We start from the raw sequence: 7,699 nt of genomic DNA, 5'->3' as shown, positions 1-7,699 counted from the left end.
TGGAGAGCAAATGTTTTGAGAATGATGAGGGCAATGAATGTACAAATGTGCTTTACACAATTGATGTATGTATGGATTGTGATAAGAGATGAATGAGCCCCAAATAAAATGATTTTTAAAAAAAGATTAAATGGCAGGAATAAAATAATAATAATAAAATACAAATAAAGAGTAAGAAATAAAAGACCCTCATCAATACTTAAAAAGCTAGGGAAGAAATTTTTGTTGTAGAACAATCAAGAAATACTTGTACCTTGATCAAATTGGGTCCGGATGAAGGTTAACTGACCAAATGTCATTTATACCATGATATATATATAAAATGTTCGATCCTCCATAATCAAATTTATGATGATTTCTATCTGATAGTAACGCTGTTTGAGTTCCTTGCCTATGGCTAGAAGGGATCTGCCAAAGGCTTAATCTAACTGGATACTCTGCAGATGGATTTTGGGCTCCCACTTTCCCTCACAGCTTTCTACAAACTAGATGTTCACAATTTAAGCTCTGATACTTTTCCCTTCATCATATTTGGATTTTGTTATTTTCATCTTTGGCTCACACAGGCTGGTGTGCTTCTACTATGTGGACTTAGTTGATTCCTCGTTTAGATGGCTACTAATTTGAACACAAGACACCAGATACTGTTCCAATTAATAGCCAAGCACCATCTGTTTTCTTGACCTCGCTTTGCTATAAGCACCCTTATCTTAGTGATCCGTTCATGAAAGTGAATATCAAGCAGGGCCATGTTATCAGAACTAACTAGCATGTTATCTTGGATTGGGGCTAGGTTTAAGTGGGGCCCCCGAATCCTTCGGCTTCTCCCCGAATCCTTCAGCAGGTTATGCAGGACTCTGGTTTACTTTGGAAGTCATGATGACAAAAACAAAACCCCACAAGACCAACAATAATAACAGCAACAAACCAGCAAAGGAAAAACAAAACAAAACCAAAAACAAAAACAAACAAACAAAAGGCAGAAGAACAAAAATCCAAAGAAACAAAAAAGAAAAACATTGTGAACCATCCCTTAGGGTATAAGGCGATTGCGTTGATACCATCAACAATTTCCCACTGACACAGAACTCAAGCCACTGTGGACATGGGTAGTCTATGGGAGTACAGTTCTATCCACGAGCCACACCCCATGAGTTGTAGCTCTGAACAGTTGGATCTCCCAAAGGATTGAGCTCTGTTTACACTGAGCATGGGGATTAGTGCCAGGGGAAAACTCCCTGTATCAATTATTTCTAGTGCAGATACCTGCCCAGCAGTTCAAAATCTGTCATATCAAGGCAAGGGAAGCATCAAGGTACTAAATATATGGTGATTCTGGGTCTTTTTCCATTGGATACCCACCCAACTAGGGTTTCCACCCAATGTCCAGTGGCCGCCACTTCCACAGCCCTGAGATGGCCACTCTCTGCTTCTTCTCCCATCAAAGTATCCCAGTCCTAAGTTCAAGGGAACACAAAGCTTAGAGGCATGCCCTCTATGTTGAGTCCCTCTGGTGTGGCCCCAGGGGGATGCCATGCTGCTTGCAAGGCTAGCGTCCAAGGTCATTATTCTGCTTAGTCGACAGCATGTTCCACTGAGGGTAGGGTAGAAACATATTTGTAGTGTCTACCCAGGAACATAAAATCGGGTCTATTATGCCCCAAGGTCCCCTACAGTCATTGTTTAACACCCCTTCCAGACCCACCAGTCTTTCTCAGGAAAAAGATGTGACAGCCTGCTTCAGTAAATATGAGTCTTGGAAACTCTCTGGGCAGTTCTACTCTGTCCTACAAGGTTGCTGTGACTCTGAATCAAATAGATGGCACTGGATTTATTTATTTATTTGGTGTTTTTCCTAACATATTTATTTGTGTCAATTAAATTCCAAATCTAATGAACTCTTTGAAAAGTATGATTCTAGACTACCTAAGAGATACAACAATATAAGGCCATGCAGGAATATGGAGACGTGTGTGTGTCCGGGGCTCTGCTGGAGGGGGACAGAGTAGGTTTGAAAGAAGACAGATGGTGAAGGGCTTTGTATACCGTGGCAAGAAGTTTGAATTTTATTTTATAAGCACCAAAAATCAATAGTCATGACACAAATTTTAAATCAAAGTTATAGAACTCACAAAAGCAACATGATGAGAAGATACCAGAAAAATATAATATCAATAATTTGAACATTTTAGTAACCAAACAAAAACAAATTCACTGCCATTGAGCCAATGCTGACTCATAGCAACCCCCTGTGGGTTTCCATGACTGCGACCATTTAGGTAGCTGTAGTGGTTTAGAACTGCAGACTATGCAGATCACAACCCAACTGGTAAGCAATATACCACCAGGGCTCCTCCTTTTAGTAATAAGACAACTAAATTAAAACAAAAACAAAAATTGCCAGGAAAATTAAATGGAAGCAGGAAAAAATTTGTTCCTTCTGCCCAGTCCACTGTCAAAATTATAAAATGAACAAGTATATATACTGTTTCCTGGCTCCACATGCCCCCTCCTCCAAGGTGGAGGCACTAGATGCATCTACCTCAAGCCTTTCCCCTCAAAGACCAGTCCCGATGCAGTGCAGTGAATTATTTCTAGCCATGATATTGCCAATCATCTCATATAATGTGAAAGCTGGGCACTGGATAAGGAAGACTGAAGAAAAATCAATGTTTTGAATTATGGTGTTGAATTTTTAAAGTGCCGTGAACTGCCAGAAGAACAAATTTATCTAAGGAGAAATACGGCCAGGAAGCTCCTTCGAAGTAAGGACAGCAGTGCTGCCAGCCTGGGGTCCCAAGCAGCCGGGCCGCAGTCCCGTGCATTTGTGCTGCTTCTGTCTTTATAAACTCACTTGGATCACAAAAACCAGGCTTCGGCATGAATTCTTTCTCAGGGAAAGCCAAGGACCAAGGTATTTCTCCCGCAAGAGACCTAACAGGGAATGCTGGCAGGTTTTTGGAGATGATGGCTTCACATTGAAGGTGTTTTTCACCAAGGCAGCATGCTTTGGTCTTCTTTGGACACTCACACACTACCTATACTTAAATGCAATAAAGAAAATAAACACCGAAAAAAAAGGAGGAGGGTGAAACTTCCTCTCAAGTACTTTGGACATATTATCAGGAAAAACCAGTCCCTGGAAAATGACCTCATTTTCAAAAGAGGAAGATTCTCAATTGAATAGATTGACACAGTAGGCTACAACAATGGGCTCAAACATCACAAATGTGAGGATGACGCAGGAACAGGCAGTGTTTCCTGCTGTTGTCCATACAGTTGCTGTGACTAGACAGTAAAACAGTATACTCTTAAAGAGTATACAGGAGAAGCCATACTCTTTGTAACTCCCACCAAATGATTCGGGGGAGGGTGTTAGGGGGAACCCTAAGCAAATGATGTATTTATGGCCCACCAAAGGGATTGGACAGTTTGCTAATAAAGTAAGTAAGGTACATGGTATCCTTGTGGGAGCAGAACTATGCAAATAAAGTATATGGAACCCTAATGAAGGGATTGGATAGTTTTGCCAAAAAATACATCCAATTATTATCTGCCAATAATACATTATTTTAAAATAGTGCATCCCAGAGCTGGGCAGTACAAATACCACCACCATCAAGAAAGAGAGATGGGAGTGGAGCATATCCTATGGACCTGGGCCCCCTCCCTGTGCTGGGAACTGCCTGGACCAAGGAAATGGAGAGGAGTTCTAACCAGAGGCGGTGAGAAGTGATGGCAAAACAACAGCAACAGAGGCAGCAGAACCAGGAGACTGGTGGGAGATGGCACAGAGAAGAAACCGAATGCTGCTGGGCAGGGGGCTTGATGGCAGAGTGTTGACTCCAGACCCTCCAGACCCTTTCCAGCAAAGCTAGGCTTGCCAACTCGAGGAGTCGGCCAACCCACAGAACTAGAGAGCTGAGCACCTTGGGGTCCAGGCTTACTGGCAGAGTGGAGTGCTTCCGGGCACGTGCTGGCAGAGCTAAAGAGCTTTGGAACAGCTGCCTGAGCAAGGCAGAGGCCAGGCTGGAGGGCCAAAGAGACATGACTGATAAAGAGACTGTACCCTGAGTCTTAGCAAATCCTGAATTGTAACCTATAACTTCCCTAACAAAGTCCACAATCATGAGTCCTGTCTATAATTTCTATGTGACCACTGCAACAAATGATCTAAAAAACTAGAGAATGTCATGTGAGGTCCCTCACATGGTGTCAGAGTTGGTAAAAGGTTGAAGAGGAAGTATGTCTGCCTCAAAGGAAACAGCCTTAGGCTGATGATCTCAACTACCCTTCTCCCTGTGACCTTAGAGAGGTCAGCTGCCATTGCCACATCATTTTATACCCTCAGATCTGCTACTCCGTCAGCATTCAGGCCTGGAAATAAAGCTTGGAACTGGAATTAATATTCAGCATTCTTGGATACAAGCATAAGAGACTACAAATGCTAACATATACATAATGCAGAATACAAGCACAGCTTTTAAAAAAAAACAGGTTTCCAGGATGTCTGAGTCACAGGAACCAAAGGATTAATTCCAAGAAGAAAAACAGCTGATTTCACAAAAATGTCAAAGAGCAAACATCCTCTTTTTCTCTTTTGCTATTTTAGTCTGTTATCTGGTGAAAAGAGATAAGTACATTTCTAGAATTGTTTCACAAGTTAAATGCCTTCACAGGGATCATTTTTAAGCCATTGGAATTCAAGTGGTAAGGAATTCAAGTGGTCCAAACTTAGTTTATTTTAAAACTGAACAGATTAACCACTTCAACTGCATGAGGATGGCTATCAACACTTCATCTGTCAGTTTTGCTACTGCAGTGTCTTGTGTCTTGTTATGATGCTAGAAGATAATCAATTGGTATTTCGAATACCAGTAGGGTTGGTCACCAATGGTGGGAAGGTTTTTAGAAGAGCTTCCAGATTAAGACAGACTAGGAAGAAAGGCCTGACAGGCTACTTCCAAAAATTAGTCAATGAAAATATAATCACAACAGAGTACTTTTCCAATATAATGCTGAAAAATGAGACATTCCCCCCCACCCTTGGTTGGAAGGCACAACACAATAACAAGAGACTCAAACATATCAACAATCATGGAGGTGACCTATTTCATTCTGTTAAACATAAAGGTCATCATGAGTCAGAGGCAACTCCAGCAACTCACAACCAAAGGATAGGCAATGTCAGAAAAACAGAAAGTCACAACTGTTGGCTAGCATGAACAGAAACGAAAACCCGAATCCACTGCTGCCATGAAAAATAGCTGGCAGTTCCTCAAAAATGCAAACAAGCTAACGATGAGTAAAGGACGGAAGCAAATGTCCTAAATCTGACTGTGGTGATGACTGTACAACTCTTCTTGGATGGGCCTGACCTACTGAATTGTATGCTATGTGAATTATATGCCAATAAATCTGTTAGGGGAGAAAAGTAAACAAAAAATTGCCATATGGCTCAGGCACTCTATTCCTATGTATATACCCAAAAGACTGAAAGAACTCGAACTCATAAACCAATGTCCATTGCAGCATTACTCACAATAAAACATGAAACAACCCAGGTATCTACCAATACAGGAATGGAAAATAAAATGTGATGTATCCATACAATGAAATATTCAACCATAAAGAGAAATGAAATTCTGATACGTACTGTGACATGGACAAACCTTGATCATGTTATGCGAAGTGAAATATGTATGATACAAAAGAACAACTATTGTATGATCCCATGTATATGAAATAGCTACAATATAGGGAGGAGGGAGATTCAAGGGGAGCCAATACTAAAGGAGTTCACGAAGGAAGAAAATTTTAAAAAATTAAAATATAAATAAAGAAGGAAGGAAGAAAATGCTGAAACTCATTTTGGTAGCAATTGTACAACACTGCTTGATGTGATTGAACTATGGAATGGTATGATGTTTGGATTAGCTAATAAAATGGTTTGGAAAAAAAAGAAAATATATATCTAAAATACACAAATACAGAAAGACCAAAGTTTATTAGTGATTACCAGAAGTAGGTGGGAGGGAGGATATGGGAAGTTATTGCTTAAGGGGTACTGAGCATCTGTTAAGGATGATGAAAAAACAAATTGGAAATTGTTGGTTATACAATATGTATATGCATACGTATATATGTCTATACACACGTACACATGACTTCCTACGAATTTTTCAATATGAGTGGACTAATCCTAAAAAGCATACACTGAGGTAGTTTTCCAAAGTGAAGAGCAAAAACATACGATTTTAGTGTTAAATAAGTAAACTTTATTTTAACAGTTGTATCTTTTAATAAAGTGTACTAGAAAAATGGTATAAAGGGGAACCAATCACAATGATCTACATAGAACCCTGGGGGACGGACAACAGAAAAGTGGGTGAAGGGAGACATTGGTCAGTGTAAGACATGAAAAAATAACAATTCATAAATTAGCAAAGGTCAGGGAGAGGGGGAAAAAATGAGGAGCTGATACCAAGGGTTCAAGTAGAAAGAAAATATTTAGACGATGATGGCAGCAAATGTACAAATGTCCTTGACACAATGGATGGATGGCTGGATTGTGATAAGAGCTGTAGGAGCCCCCAATAAAATGTAGAATGATTAAAAAAAAGAAAGAAAAATGGTATAAAAGATACCAAAATCATGATTTCAAGACTACCAGATGGGAATACAGTAATGCTTAAAAAGGAGTCTATTAGAAGTAAAGTAACCCTACAGATGGTACTCTAAAAGGCAAAAATCATGATAGTGGTATGGCTCATGACAAATGAAGACCAACAGCCAGCCGTCCCATGGGCTGCTGGGTTTGTTTGCTTTTTTCTTGGTTCTAGGTTGTGTTCTGATTAGGAAAAGATATGCCCTTTAATTAAATGAGCTGCTATTGTATTTAAATTCTTTCCAAGCCAAAGAAACACATACCGCGATGCATGCAAAAATGCCACTCTGTTTAGGGAAAAGTGGGATACTGTTAGGAAAATAATGACATAAGAAGTCATTGATGGATTAAGTGCCAATAAAACTTTTTAAAAAGTTATTCCTACTCTGGAAACTAAAATAATATCACGTCTAGTATATACTCTCATGCTACGCACACTGAAAATTTTTAAAAATTGCAAACTAACAAGACTGATAAACATTTAAGCTGTATTTTAATTACTTTCACACAACCTATCACAGGAGTGATAATGATATTGTGAAGTGGTTCCCCTTTTACACAAAGAATTTTACAATGAATTTGTTTCCTTAATCATTTCATTGGGGGCTTCCTACAAATCTTAAAACAATCCTTCATTCATTTGTATTAAGCACACTTATCCATGTGTTGCCATCAACATTTCCAAAACCTTTTCTTTCTACTTAAGCTGAACATGTTCTTTCCCATTAGATTTTGCCAAGAGACCACAATGACTAGTAACTGTAGGCACTACTTTAGTTGGTGGTAGAGCTATTTATTCATTTTTTTCTGTGTGTGCTATGAAATATTTGGAGATGAGAAGTCAAAGGATTCCCACTAATGGTGTCTCATGAATTTCACATCTGTTATTTCTCAGGATAAGCAAAAATGTGAGCAAACCATGTCTACCTGGCCGCTGGCATCTGAAACCAAAGGATCACCTAAGAGCTTGTTCCCGGCTTTCACGAAGCAGAGAAAACTGTCAGAGCTCCCGACCTCTTCCAGGTCCCGCCC

The 7,699-nt window shown here is 39.7% G+C and overlaps 1 protein-coding gene across 1 annotated transcript in view; it reads right to left on the bottom strand.

Annotated features, from left to right (window-relative positions):
* Nucleotides 1-7,699, bottom strand: part of SNAP23 (synaptosome associated protein 23) — a 41,422-nt gene that overhangs the window by 33,022 nt on the left and 701 nt on the right. The window lies entirely within an intron of this gene.

This window comes from Echinops telfairi, unplaced genomic scaffold (assembly GCF_000313985.2).
Source record: "Echinops telfairi isolate 266 unplaced genomic scaffold, ASM31398v2 ScPeMD7_8;HRSCAF=38, whole genome shotgun sequence".
Classification (NCBI taxonomy): domain Eukaryota; kingdom Metazoa; phylum Chordata; class Mammalia; order Afrosoricida; family Tenrecidae; genus Echinops; species Echinops telfairi.
This window is presented reverse-complemented; position numbering and strand designations above follow the sequence as displayed.